This window comes from Botryllus schlosseri, chromosome 10 (genome assembly GCF_051294905.1).
Source record: "Botryllus schlosseri isolate E-star chromosome 10, Bs_hap1, whole genome shotgun sequence".
In the NCBI taxonomy this organism is placed as follows: Eukaryota; Metazoa; Chordata; class Ascidiacea; order Stolidobranchia; family Styelidae; genus Botryllus; species Botryllus schlosseri.
This window is the reverse complement of record NC_137245.1, coordinates 14,129,044-14,144,261: the sequence shown is the minus strand read 5'-3', so window position 1 is coordinate 14,144,261 and position 15,218 is coordinate 14,129,044. Positions and strand designations below refer to the sequence as shown.

Below are 15,218 nucleotides of genomic sequence, written 5' to 3'. Positions count from 1 at the left end.
AGAATGTAGGAAAATATCTTTCGTTGTTCTGCAACATATTTATATATTTCTACCATAATGCGTGATGTAACTACTGGAACGCGTCCTAGGTCCAGATTTCGTTAAAATTTTTCATGTAAAAATTGTCAGTTTTTATGTCAAACAGTGTATTCAGACCAAACTACTGCGTAAGGACAGACAGTTCCAACCAGAAACGAAGATAAGTAGTACAATTCTTACATGTGCGAAAACGCCTTTACATACAGGAGAGCAAAATTTTCATTTTTAGGGCAAAATCTTCGGTTTTTTATGTCAAAATATAACCGCCCTACTAATGACGCTACAATAAGGCTTTGATAGAATTTTTGAAAACACATCCAGTTGCCGTATACAAGGAGTCAGGGGACAATTTCGCTTTCAAATCCTTTGAACCTTATTCCAAAACTAGTTTCGCCTAAAAACTGTTCAAGTAGAAGTGGAACTAGTCTGGAAGCGTAACCACTCAACTAAGTAATGAAAGTAGGCAAGACCTCCCTGACGACCTCTTCTCGACTGAAGTAGCCTGAAAACATATCCGCATGAGAAAGCGCAGCAAGCACGTTTATATCGGATATACATGATATAGGATCAACACGTGTGCATTTGTTTGTAGGCATGACGAATCGCGAAGTGCTCGATCAAGTAAGAGTGGGGTACCGCATGCCGCAAATGGCCGAGTGTCCAGACGCGCTCTACGAGATCATGATGGAGTGCTGGAATGCCGACGATCAGAAGAGGCCTTCGTTCGAGACGCTGCAATGGAAACTCGAAGAGTACTTCTTCCAAGACGACAACGACTATAAGGAAGCGGAAGCCGTGATGTAGTGATTTTGCGGATGGTCCACACCTATTCCAAGCTTGCGCGGAATCGGATCAATGATACGGCATTTGTGATTTTTAGTAACTAAATTATCGATAGACTGCCGTTGACTTTGTTTTGTGTTCAGCGGTAGATTTCTTTGGAATGCGGCGTTGATTAAAGGGGCACTGATGTGGTCTTCAATTAAGAGTGTGAAAATATTTTCTGCTGCCGCTTTTCCCTCAGAAAGCAGCTGTAAGATTTTCACGAGTGGTCCTATTGCACTTCATCAATCTCTGTGTGATCGAGGTCAAGAACATGCCAGAAGTTTTACAAAGCATTAGGAAGCTATGACACTTCACCTTGGTACCACAGAGATGAATGATCGGATGATAGGACCACTTGATAATATATTTTTGGTGCAGTTCGAATACGGTGACTTTCAGTGGAAAATGGCTGCTTATAAAAATGTTTTTCACGCATTCAATTTCAGTTTGAGACCATGTCGTATATAGAACACAGTGCCCCTTTCAACTGATGATTTATTTAATGCCGTCAAGTGGAATGTGGTGCAGATTACCATGCTAAACAATATCGTATAAAAGGCTTGGCATCAACGACTGATGATGATGGAATATGTGTACCGTCATTGATATTTATGGGAACATTAAACAATTGGGTTTTGAGTAACAAAATTTACCAGACATTTTCGTCGATACAGCTATTTTGGAACAAAAATATTACTGTAATATTGTGTGCACGTGCCTTTTAATTCGTTGATGACGAGATTTATATTGTTACAATTCATTGTGCGGAACCTATTACCTACTAATAACATTGTGGCTAATAATACAGCATCGCTCATATAACAGCATATAATACAGTGCACCCTTTCGCTACAACGGTGAGCATTGTTTTATTTTCAATCGTTTTTCCTAGTCTTTGTGGCAATTTATTTGTCGCTGTATCGACAATCCAGTGCTTTTATTCCGATTGGTACATTCATTTTCGGCAAGTCGATCAAAAATTATAGGCACTCGAAGTGTGCCAGACGGTTTTATTTCATATCGAAAATAATGTTTGAATATGTAATGCACCGGTGCAACCGCCTGATGGGACAAACTTGACTTGTGCATTTTGACACACTTTTGTAAAACCAAAGATGAATTATGTTTAGAGTTACGTTTCTACTTGGCTTACTGATCTCAACATATATTTCCGTGGCACTACTAGCGTTACTCATTGTGTTTTGCAGTTTTATGCATTGCGTAGTTCATTATGATTTGCATAGGCCATCGCTTGTATGCGTGTTTCACACTTTGTATATCTTTCGAGCAGAGCAATTGCTCTTAATTTTTTTTGTACCTATGTCGATAAACTCTGATACATCGCACTTTTGCGGGCTGTTCTCTCCAGTTGTTGGGCCGATTTCGTGAGTGTGCCCTTATTCCAGGTTAAATTTCTCAAAAATAGTCAGGATGAAAGGACGGGTGTGGAGATGAAGTCAATTTTATGCATTCGTTTTCATACCATGGTTACCAATCGAAGGATTCAGGGGGAAACAAGGTGGTTTGGAGGAATCATTCCCGTTTCCAACAAACACAGGATTTATATCCTTTTGAGTCCCGATCCTCTGGTCTACGGTACGCACATCGATGCGATTTTACAATGTTAAAAATATCGTACTGAACAACAATGTGGAAAGTGACAACATAACATGATTATATCTGGAAACGACGAACCAGAAATCCCCATTCATTGCGACTTGCGAGGTATTTGCAGTTATATATAGATTTATAAGTGATAGAGCTTCGAAATAAAATAAATGATTTTCATTGGCCTTTCATGGACCACTGCAAACTAAACCGACGGAGTCTACAGCAGTGTGTAGAGCTGTACTGGATAATGGCGGAATATTAATGATTTTGACCGAAATCGTAGCTGTGATGGTGAGGCCGGAGTAGGGTTTCAATGTGGATGAATATTACCAGGAAAAATTTCAGTAAATGGTCACATGGAATCTAAGCACGTCAAACGGCTTTCACTTTGCTCTCGGTATATACCTTTCCAACAATCGGGGTTCTTATGACTCGATTCGCTATTTTTCGTTGACTCGAGTCAAAACCATACAAGTCAAATGACTTGTGACTTGGTTACAGCCCTGCGAACAATATAAATGGAAATCGAATTCCCTCGATCTACATTATGTAAACGCAGATTTCGGGCTACTCACGGCCTATCGGAACTTTATGCATGGGAGTTCTGGTTGATTCTAAGATCCATCCTGGGAGATGGATGGAATTCGGATCTCGTCTTTAGGAAGCCGGATTGAAGTCGTGGTGGGAAAAACGCTCTACATACTAGCTCATGTACCGCATTTTAACGATGGATATACTATCTGATGCAGCGATGGCTCGTCCCATAGGGCAACTGGTGTATTGCTCATCATGTCCAATTGTAACTATGTCAACAAATATATACTATAGAAATATTAAAAAACAAATTATTTTTATTACGACGTATTTTCACTTGTAAATACCTACCTGGGCATAGATTTTATCGCTCCACCCAGCAAACACAAAACCGTAAGAGGATCATCCGGGATCATCTCGATTAGGTTCCGATTTTCTATGTCTCGGGGGTATGTCTAAATCACGTAGAAAGGATGGTCCTCTAGTTATATGCATTTAGAATAATTCCCACGCAGTGCTGTTCCATCTCATGCGGTAGGCTTCCGGTATATCCCGTAGGTATATTAATCAGGCCAATTTTCTATTGCTCATGGTTATGTATAAAATACGTAGAAAAGATGGTCTTGGGTTTACATTCCATCAAGAAGCGAATTCCTATCCGGTGTTGATCAATCTCATGCGATGGATTCGCAAATCCAATATAAAACGTCATTGCTGGAAAGGAATTGTGATCGCCAGTGTTGTTACGTCAGGCTGATACAGCTCGGTGAGAGATGATTCGCGGACTGCTGGCTTCTGATTGGTTGTTGAATTACTAAAAAGTTCGGGTGCTGGAAAGGAATTGTGATCGCTAGTGTTGTTACGTCATACTGATACAGCTCGGTGAGAGATGATTCGCCGACTGCTGGCTTCTGATTGGTTGTTGAATTACTAAAATGTTCGGGTGCTGGAGAAAAATTGTGGCGCTGGCGCTCTTCAACAGATTCTGCATTTCTCTATGGTAAATGCCGTAAAGATAAACTTTGTGACTGAGAGAGGTAGCGGGCAAAAGCTATGTATGTACAGCAGCATGTAGCTTAGGGGGTATTTCGAATTACCTGTAGTATATGACGTCTAGAGCTGCTTGACTCCTTCACACCAGAGTTGCACCGTAGAACTAGAAAACTTTCAGCTTTTCCAGATTATAATCCAATACAATAGAATTAGAACTACATAGTTTCTTACAAATTAGAATAGAATAAGATTACGGTACTGACATTTCGCTATAGTTTGGTGAAATTAGACAGCTAGAATTATGCAGTTGTTCATTCCGCTTCATACATATGCATGCATTTATCAATATCAGAATATTATTTATGCTGGAATTTTCTATAGGTGAAAGTCACATAGATATATCTGTAGAACATATCTGTAGGTTACCTTTCTTGATACTGGTATCCTGATTTTTTATCAAGTTTGAGAGGGAAAAGTGATAAAAAGAGAACGGAACTGATCCTAGAAGATGTAATACCAGAGCCACTCGACACAAAACACGATTTAAAGAAATTCGATGACAGACTGCATGAAAACACAGCCTTTGCAAGAGATGTGGTATGTTGAATGTGTTTTATTATTTTTAGAAATTCAGTTAGTCAAAGTTGTCGATCGTATTACTTGGATCATTTTTAGGCTTGTTTTAGCACAGTGGTTACCAACCTTTTTCGACCCATCGCCCCCTTTTCAAGCTCAACACCGATCGTCACCCGCCAAATTATGTGTACCGAATAATGGGCATACAAACTGTAATCACCGGCCAGTTGACTGAAAAAAAGGTCAGCCGTTTTGACGCGTAATTGCCCACCTATCGCCCCCTTCGCTATTTTCGCCCCCTGTCGCATCCTTTGTCCATTTTCGCCACCCTAGACCGCCAATTCGCCCACGTTGGGAACCACTGTTTTAGCATCTATCGCAAAGATGCTAAGATACAACTGTTCTCTGAACGCGGAAGGTCATGAACGGTCGACTAATTCTGTTCCTATATTGACACTTCAGATATTTGCACTCAGTACCGTAGGCGGAGACAGTATTGGACAGTCGGCAAGAACCATGATGAAGAAAGTCGCCTGTGCTGGTGTCTGGAGTCAATATAGCAGAGTTGGAAAGAACGGGAAAGACGCTTTTATCAACCTCAATTTAAACAAGATCATATAAAGCAGTGGTTCCCAACCTTTTTCGGTGGCAGGGCCAAATTAAGAATTTCAGAGTACGGCCGGGGCCGCACGAATACCAAGGCAATGAAAGGTGCCAAAATAGTCACCAAAATATGAAAATTGGCATTGTTCCGATCTTATGTTTGACGCCATTGGCCAATGTGTTGCCGCGCTCCCATTGTTCAGAACAATCAACCTTTGCTGGCTATTTCGGAGTAGTTATATTGCCCGGGTGAGATTTCAATTGGTATTTTTGGAATCAGTGCACACTTGCTTTCGATAAACACCGACATTTCAAATTATTCGGACGCCTGGGTCGCGAGCTATAGGACTACAAATTATGCTGCTTTTTGCCGGCTAAACAGTAGGCATATCGGCGTATTCAATCGTGAGTCACTTGTTGCACATCTATCCGTAAATTAGTTATCAATACCCAGGGCCGTAACAGCACTTCGTCAGCCCCCCCCAAAAAAACGTTTCTCTCGGCCCCCCATAGGGTGATAAACAGAGCTTCGAAGCCCCCAGACCACCTCAGGCTAGATGGCTGTTTACCGCTATTTATCATGTAAATCGGGTGTCCGTTTTAGGCAGCTTCTCACGACTAATCGCGCGAAGCGCGAAAAAATTCTATAATTCATGATTGAATCGGTCAATATAATCGTGAATTGCAAAAATATTGGTATTAATTTTTATCCTCTCTCTGTTCACGTAATCAGATTGACCGGTTGAGCCGAGTGAGTTGTGTTTGAAAAGGTAGGACCACTCAATAATAATTAAACATCTTCGGGCGTATACCCGTTAGCAGGAACGAAACAGCACTTCGTCAGGCCCCCAAAACACTTAGGTCTTGAGCTCCCATAGGGTGATAAACCGGAACCCGTGCCGGTTGTGCGCTTCTGCCACGAAATCAGGATCCCAGTTTAGTGAGCCAGCGTGGAGCGCGAAAATTTTCGATAATTCAAAATAAAATAGTTCAATAAGATCGGGAATTGCATATATATTGCTTTCAATTACTTGTCCTCTCTGCCCACGTAATCAGATTTACCGGTAGAGCTGAGTGAGGTGTCTTGGAAACTGTAGGGCCCGTAAATAATAATTAAACATATTCGGACGGGCGGACCCGTTGGTACGACTTCGTTATACATGATGTTATTTGTTATTTCGTGACCTCTAGTCTGCTATATCAAGAAATATAGAATCGCCCAAACATACCAAACTAAAAGATGCCAACGATTTCAAATTGGTAGTTCTTCACTAGCATATAATTATTCCCTGCGGGATGGTAGCCTATTTGTCTCGTGAGGTTCAGATTGCCAAGACAGGAATATTCGGCGCCAGTTATTTAGGCGCCTATGGTCAATTATAGCCTACCTATATGTATTTTTAATATAGGCCTGCATAACGAAGCTCTCGGTCACCGTAAGGGCAGTCCTTTTCGGTCAAGGTTTTCTCGCTGCCGATCGTTCTGGCACACTTCTTGGAGTCGCATGTTACATGGCGTAAAACTGTATATGTCTTCGTGCGTCGTGGCGCGGTAATGGCCAACGCCGATATGCCCACTTCTATAAATCTTGTGTATTTTATCTTGGTCGAAGAGTACCCAATAATTAAGGTACTTGGAAACTTGAAATCGCGCGCAGCGCGAAAAATCTTTGAGAAAGTTGCATAAAATTTTCTAAAATACTCCATAATTTATGCTAATTCACTAAATAATTTTGGGCCCCCTTCGAGCTCGCTCCCCCCAATTAGGGTGCGGCAATTACGGTCATGTCAATACGTATATCTAAACCTATATCTATAGCTACTGCCCGTTCAACTAGAAAGTTAGGGCACATTGCATTGAAACAGCAGTGACGTAATCTTAGCAGTCTACTCCCAACTTTCCTGCAATCCTTATTGAAAACTCCAGACTCCAAGCCAAACAACAGTATTTTATAAATATAATATTTTTTCATAAATCGATTTCTCAATATTGTTGTGGGGGCCGCAAGACGGGTAGCTGGGGGCCGCATGCGGCCCTCAGGGCCGCGGTTGGGAATCACTGATATAAAGTAAGGGACATTCATGATATGCTGCCGTCGAAAAATTTGGATTTGAATAAAATAGTATTTACGGTGACCGATTCTTTGTTTATTTATTATAGTTGTGCTCACCGTAAATACTATTTTATTAAAATCCAAATTTTTCGAGGGCAATAACTCCGCTTCCACTGGTTGGAATTGAACCAAATTTGGTGAGCATCGTTTCTATAGACAGCCTAACACTTTCATGGGATGAACAGAAAATTTTCAAATTTTTTATTATTTATTTTTATATAATAAATAGAAACTTACTTTTCCTGTAGCATAGCGGTTACTAGCTGGAATTGAACCAAATTTTGAATGTAGGCTTAAATTAGGTAACCTAACAATTTTATCAAGTAGCCAGTACGATTTGAGAAAAAAATCATTTTTGAAGAGCCCTAGTAGGCATTCTGGTAGTTTGCCTTTGCCGTAAGCCAAAAGAGTTCAGAACTACTGTGCTAGTGTGCCGCGAACTACTTTTCATTTTCAAAGTATGCCGTAAGGTCGAAAAGGTTGAGAACCACTGATGTTATAATTTAACATTTTTGATGTCAACGCTTCCAAAAATCATTTCAGGAGCTTGCAAAAGGATTCACGTTGGGGCAAATGAAAAAGATTACATTCATGTTATCGGGGAAGCACTGCGGCACTTCCCAAGTCAGAAAGGGGGATGCGGATGGAAGGTAGGGTTTTTATGTATGTACGCCGTACGGTGTACGCTGAAGCACTATTATAGGGGTCCGTCTATTTTGTGCATGTCGGCTATATCGACTATGTCGGCTATGTCGCAGCTATGTAGCGGCTATATCGGCTATGTCGACTATGTAACAGATATGTCGGAGCTATTTGGACTTTGTTGCAGCTATAAGTCGACTGTGTGACAGATGTCGCAGACATATGTCGAGTATGTCGGCTATGTCGACTATGTAACAGATATGTCGGAGCTATTTGGACTTTGTTGCAGCTATAGGTCGACTGTGTGACAGATGTCGCAGACATACGTCGAGTATGTCGGCTATGTCGCGGCTATGTCGAGGCTATGTCGGCTATGTAGCCGCTATCTCGGCTATGTCGCCTACGTAATCAACTCCGGGCATGCAGGAGTGGATTTTGCAATAATATTAATTTTGACATTGGCTTACATATTTTTCAGGAAAAGTATTAAGTGCCGAAGTCGGATCCAGAAGGGGTGCCTTTATTTTGTGCTAGGAAACTTATGAAACTTATGATAACTTATGAAACTTATAAAACATGAGGTAAATTAATTCAGATTCGAATTTTATTGTGAGACCATTGTCTCGGTATTCGATTCCAAATAGGGATTTTTAAATCGTGATTGCAATAATGGCAATCCAGATTTACATAGACCAGTGGTTGTCAAAATTTTCAACCTCACGGCACCCTCTGTAAATGGAAAATAGTCAGCGGCACCCTAGCACAGTGGTTATCGACCTTTTTTGGCTAACAGTACACTATAAACTACCGGAAGATTTGACAGCACCGATAGACACACGGAGGTGATCTCTGACGAAGCTATTTTACCTATTCGGTGACCGTAAAACATGGACATGAACAATCTGATTCGAAAATTCATCCGAAGGGAGGGTTCGCCGATGAAAACATAATTAGTCGAAACATAGTCGACCTATAGCTCCGACATATCTGTTACATAGTTGACATAGCCGCTACATAGCTGCGACATAGCCGACATAGTCGACATAGTTGACATAGCCGACATGCACAAAATAGACGGACCCCTATTATAGGACTTCATGGGACTGATTGCACACATCAACGAGTGACGACTGACTAGCAAGCTACTCTATTCAGTGTATGTGCTTATGTGATAACTACTTATGCACTACTTATCCTCATTTCTGGTTTGAAGTGTCTGTCCTTACGAAGTAGTTTTCCCTGAAAAAACTTTTTCGACTCAAAAACTGACAAAATTTTACATGACAAAATATGATGAATTCCAGTGCATGACGTACTATGGTTAAAATAATTAAAATTTGTTGTAGTACAACGAAAGATACTTTCCTGCATTCTCAGCAGGGATATCTAGTTCTAGATAGCCATGATTCTCTGATTCTGCTAGTGGCACACAGTGTTGCTTCATTCTGACAATGGTGCAGGCTACATATCAATTTTTGTAAGAACTATGCAATGCCCACGCAGTTTTGCTTCACGTAGATAATTTTGACATTTTTTGACTTGACTCGAGTCAAACCTATAAAAGTGGGATTGACTTGTGACTTGGGGCCTTTTTACTTGGTTACAACCCTGGTTTAATATTAACATTTTCTGGCGGTTGCGGTAACAACACGCGGTAATGTAACTACTGGAATTATTATTGTCAGTTTTTGCGGCAAAAAAGTATTTTTTCTAGGACAAACTACTTCATAAGGACAGACCAGGACAACCAGAAATAAAGGTAATTGGTAAAATTCCAAAACACCTGGTCTGCATACTTTGGGGTCAAATGTGGTCAAATTTTTCTAGGTCACAAATGTCAAAATATTGATTTTTCGCGTGAAAATCTTTCGTTTTTAGGTAAAAAAATCGCTCTATTCTTCAGTCCAGTAGCAAACGCTTCACAGTCTGAACATCGGTGTAGCCAGGAGAGGGTCATGCCCCCCCCCCCGTATATTTTGAACTGTTCTGTAAATTAATAGAAGATGGAGTATCTTTGAGCAGATGTTTTGAACTTCAATTTTTTTCACACGCTATATTTAGTTTGGGACACTGTAAAACCCACAAAACCTGTAGAACTAGCAGGGTTTTGCGGGTGACAAAGTGGGGTGAATAGCAGGGTTCTGCGGGTGATAAAGCGGAGTTTTCCAATCGGTGACAAAACAATGGATAAAGGTATAATTAGATGACCAAAACACTTTTGCCATGAAGGAATGATATTGTAAAACATACACACATTACCTGAATATGCCTTGCTTTTGTTGCTATTGTTATGTGTGCCACCCGCTTTATCACCTGCTAGTTTTGCGTGTTTTACAGGTTTTGTGGGTTTTACAGTGTCCCATTTAGTTTCGGTATTTTTTATCGTTGAGTACCCGCCTCTCGATAAAAATATAAATAGACGTAAATAGTACGCATGATGTACAGAATTGTATATCTATTTGTGTGATGTCTGTTTTTTTTTGCGCTTAGTGCCGCAAGAGATACACGGTGTGCCTACATGGCAATGACGTGGGGCTTTCGATCCATCCTGTTGGGTGCCCATTGCCCACAGATCAGTGAAAGTATCACTATTATTGACCATTATCTTTAAAAAAAATGTGCTTTGCGCGGAAGTAGAGGAGCACTGATCTTCCATAACGTTATGTCTGTGGGTAAAAAGATCACCGTTGAAGTTGTGTTAATCACCCAGTTACGAGCCTAAGACCACAGTTTTTTCACTCTATTTTTTTCTTCATATCTTCATATTTCCCCATCAAACATTTTTCTGCCCTCTCCTCAAAAAACAGCTATGCCCTGGATTTGAATTAATGCGACAACTAATCGATATTTCTGTCTTTACAGGAGGTTGCTAAAAAAAGAAAAAGAAATAACACCTTATCGTCAGACGACGAGCAAGACGAAGAAGTGATGTGTTTTTAAGGGTCCGTGGACATATGAGCATGCGACATTACAGCATGCGAGACTTCGGCATGTGACAATTTGGCATGCGGCACATGAGCATGTGGGTTAAATTACGGGTTAGGGGTAGGTTAGGGTTGGATTTATGGTTGGGTTAGGTTAGGCTAGGCTATGTTTCGGGTTAGGGTAAGTTTTTGGGTTATACAGTCACATGCTGAAGTAACGCATGCTGATGTGTTCCATTCTGAACTGTCGTTTTCCATTGTGTCGCATGCTCATATGTCGGGCAACCGTTTTTAAGCTGACATGAAAATTTATTGTTTTGGAAGTTCTTTCTTTTTGTTTGAGTTTTTTCGTATTATATTCAATAAGAGCCATATAAAGCTGTGATTTGTGTGTTCCCGAGGTCAGTTATGCCGCTAGTGCTGACAGTCCTGCGGAGCAGAGATGAGCGGATTTGAAATTTCTATGTCCTTATCCAATCCAAATCCGAACCTTCAAATCATAATCCATAACTTTTTCATATTCAAGTCCATGTCCAATCCTAATCCGATTCCAACTGGAAATTCAGAAAAAAAAAAATTTTATGCAATGGAGGGATTCGAAAATTTTCTTTCACAACCAACGATTCACTTGATTCAAGATAACCTAGTAACCATAAGTACATTAATAACTGATCCGAATAAAGTTTGTCGCCATTCGCCGCACGACATTTCAATCTCCCAGAAAATAGATAAATCCTAATCCGTTCAGAAAAAAATGTCAAATCCAAATCCGCCAAAATTTCACAAATCCTGTTTTTACAAATCCTAATCCATGCTCATCTCTGCTGCGGAGCAAAGAATTACGTTGGAACGAGGGATTATGTACCGTTGTGCAGTCGACAAGGCAGGGTATTTTTACATGCTCGCCACGCCGTAATAAACCGGCACTTGCAGAGTGTTTAAAGTACGTTGAAAAGATCTATTTAATACGGTCTTGCAGAGCGTTAGAAGTACGTTGAAACGAGTCGACAAGGCAGGGTCTTTTTACATTCCCGACACGCCCTAATAAAAACGGCCTTTCTACATTCCTGGTCTGTACTAGTGTTTGCTGGGCAGTAACGTTCAGTATCGGTATCAGTTTATTAATATTTTCATCATTTCAAAACACCACAAAACTGCGATACAATGAAATGATAGGAAGGTGTCGAAACGACTTGAAGTAGTCTAAGTATTTCTTCGATTACTTTCCTATATCTGATAGACAAGGAGGGAATTTGACGGATGGACCTCACCAAGTCGACGCGATCATTTTATCCCACTTCTTGTGTTGTATTTTAATGGAAAAATACACTAAATAAATGTAGTGGCGAGAGAGCGCAGTGTTATGATCCACAGCTGCAACACCAATGAGTTGCGGGTTCGCGTCCGACCGAGTTCGACTCCGGAATTTCTACCAAAGTGTTGGAGGTTGATCTAGGCTCCTCCTCACCACGTGATCCGCGTAAGCGGTGTCTTATAAAAAGCCTAAAAGTTGGCCGTGCTACAAGACGGTCGATCAGTCAATCAGTTTTATTAATATTTTCATCTTTTCAAAACACTACAAAACTGCGATACAATGAAAAGATAAGACGGTGTCGAAACAACACCCACCTTGGCCTAGGCGGAGTAGAGAAGCTAGAGGCATGCACACTGGATGAAAAGTAAAGCAGGGAATATAAAAGGCAAACGACAAAATGAGGTGGCATGTGGCGGAAGGCGAGATCGATATGTTAGGTCGCGGTCCGGTAATCCTGAAGGCTGACTAGTATTCATTTAAAAGAAATTGCTTCATAACTAGCTTTTACGTGTTCTCGGATAGATGCTCGGAATGAATGAACCGATGATTTAGATTCATTATTTATCTTACTCGGGGATATTAGTGAGCAGATAGGGCAGCTTTTCATTTTGTCATAGTTTTTTTTAAATCCTGTGTATACCTATAATGTAACAATGATATCCGCATCTGCAATGCAATGCGACTAGCTTTCGAATTGTATATATTGATGATGTCATCTAACACTGTAACAAATTTCAAGATTACCACTAACTGATTAGGGTGGTAATTCCGTTATCGACGTCGAGTATATAGGAGCGCGCAGCCTAGCGCGTAACGGATTTTTCGCCAAAGCCGCTATCGGTCGGTGTTGATATTGATTGTGTTGCATACCCAGATGAGCGACTAGCTTTGGAATTGTATATATTGATGATGTCATCTAACACTGTAGCAAGTTTCAAGATTACCACTGACTGATTAGTCTAGTAATTTCGTTATCAAAGTCGAGTATCTATAAGTGTGATATGCCATTTAACCTAAGGCAAATTGTTCGATTGTTGCGCTGCGATTGACCAAAGCCGCTAGATTCAGTCGAGCGTGACTTAACAATGGGAAAAGGGGAGTTTCCGTTCCATAGTCACATTCGATAGTGTAACCATAGTGTCCTATATGGTGTAACCATAGTGTCCTATATGGTGTCGACACAAGCAAATCGCACGGTTCAATGAAATTGTATCACGTCACAGTTTCCATTTGGCTACAGGCAATTTGACGGTGATTTTTGACCGGCTTGCCGAGCATTAAATTTGATGGATCGGGTATCAATCGAAAGCTGACTCTGCACTGATTACGAAAATACTAATTTTATTCCGCTCGCAGCCCTGGAACCCCCACAATCTGCCTCAAATTATTCATTGTCGAGTAGATTGGCAGTGTGACGCAACAATGCTGTCTGGTGGAACGAGAGACTAGCTCAAGAGCAAGGATGCGGCCGAGCGGCGAGAGTGGGATCAGCTGACGTCGCGGCAATAGTGATGTGCAAACGCGCCACAGAGAAACGCTGCGCTGTTGATACTTTTTCTATGCGTTTCGGTACAAGCGAGCACACACCAGCCTTTCCTTGACTTGTAAGGGTAGAACTGGTTCACAGAATGTATTAGGGCCCTACCAATTTTCGCGCAATATCCTTCAGCTGATAAAGAAATGTAGGCTACGTCTAAGTAGTCTACATTGGATATGTCAGATTATTATGATATCGATTGCCTTAGCCCGCTTGTTGCGTAGGGCTCCAGAGACACGTCGCGCTGTTGATGGCGGGTGTCGATACTTTCTATGGTCGCTTTTATGGTTAAGTGTGAGCAAGGAGCATTGAGCATGAGCATACATTACAAGCTTTTATTTGATCCGTATGGGTAGGACTTGGTCCGCGAATGCAGCAGGTAAAATGTTGATTGTTGAATAAAGTTCAACAGCAGGAGTGTCGAATTAAACTGGTATCGCTGTCCGGATTCAATCCGTTACTAGAAAGCTTGCGGGCCATACCTGCCAAATGATTCCAAAATGTTACCACCAAATTCATACCATTGTTTTTCACTGGAATATATCTGATATCACTATTAACGTTGACGTTGGAATTTGGTTTAGCATTTTTCAATCACCAAATAGTTTTTTTGAATGCCGGGGACCTTTTGCGTCAAAAGTAATACAGTGGTATCACAGATATTTGAATTATATTCATTCTGTAGCCTGCATATATATTCCTAATGTAACTTACGTAAAACGGATTTGCAGTATTTTTTTCGCATCTGTGAATAACTGAATGTCCATTGTCCATTCGGCCCAACAGAGTTTGCACTTTTTCGCCTTCTCGGAATTTGGCAAGGTCACCGACGTGGTGCTTATGGGGAATGGAGTGAAAACTCAACACTGTAGTTGTATTACTACAATATGATATATTTACATTATCTAAATTTGCTGTCTTGAGTGAATCTTATTACTTGAAAGTATATTTTTCTTACTAGAAATATCTCTAACAGCTGAAGGATTACGCGAAAATTGGTAGGGACCAAATACATTCTGTGGACCCAGTTCTACCATTACACGTCAAGGAAAGACTGCATGGTGTGTGCTCGCTTTTAGCGAAGCGCATAGAAAAAGTATCAACAGCGCCACGCATCTCTGGAGCCCTACGCAACAAGCGGGCTAAGGCAATCGATATCATAATAATCTGACATATCCAATGTAGACTACTTAGACGTAGCCTACATAACTCTATCAGCTGAAGGATATTGCGCGAAAATTGGTAGGGCCCTAATACATTCCGTGGACCCAGTTCTACCCTTACAAGTCAAGGAAAGGCTGGTGTGTGCTCGCTTGTACCGAAACGCATAGAAAAAGTATCAACAGCGCAGCGTTTCTCTGTGGCGCGGTTGCACATCGCTATTGCCGCGACGTCAGCTGATCCCACTCTCGCCGCTCGGCCGCATCCTTGCTCTTGAGCTAGTCTCTCGTTTCGCCAGACAGCATTGTTGCGTCACACTGCCAATCTACTCGACAATGAATAATT

At 41.1% G+C, this 15,218-nt stretch overlaps 1 long non-coding RNA gene across 1 annotated transcript; it reads left to right on the top strand.

Annotated features, from left to right (window-relative positions):
- The first annotated feature begins 4,384 nt into the window (after window positions 1-4,384).
- On the top strand, window positions 4,385-11,242 carry LOC145448644 (uncharacterized). The gene is made up of 3 exons (XR_013917986.1): window positions 4,385-4,599; window positions 5,041-7,944; window positions 10,799-11,242. It is a non-coding gene; the product is annotated as an uncharacterized LOC145448644 (long non-coding RNA).
- Window positions 11,243-15,218: the final 3,976 nt, after the last annotated feature.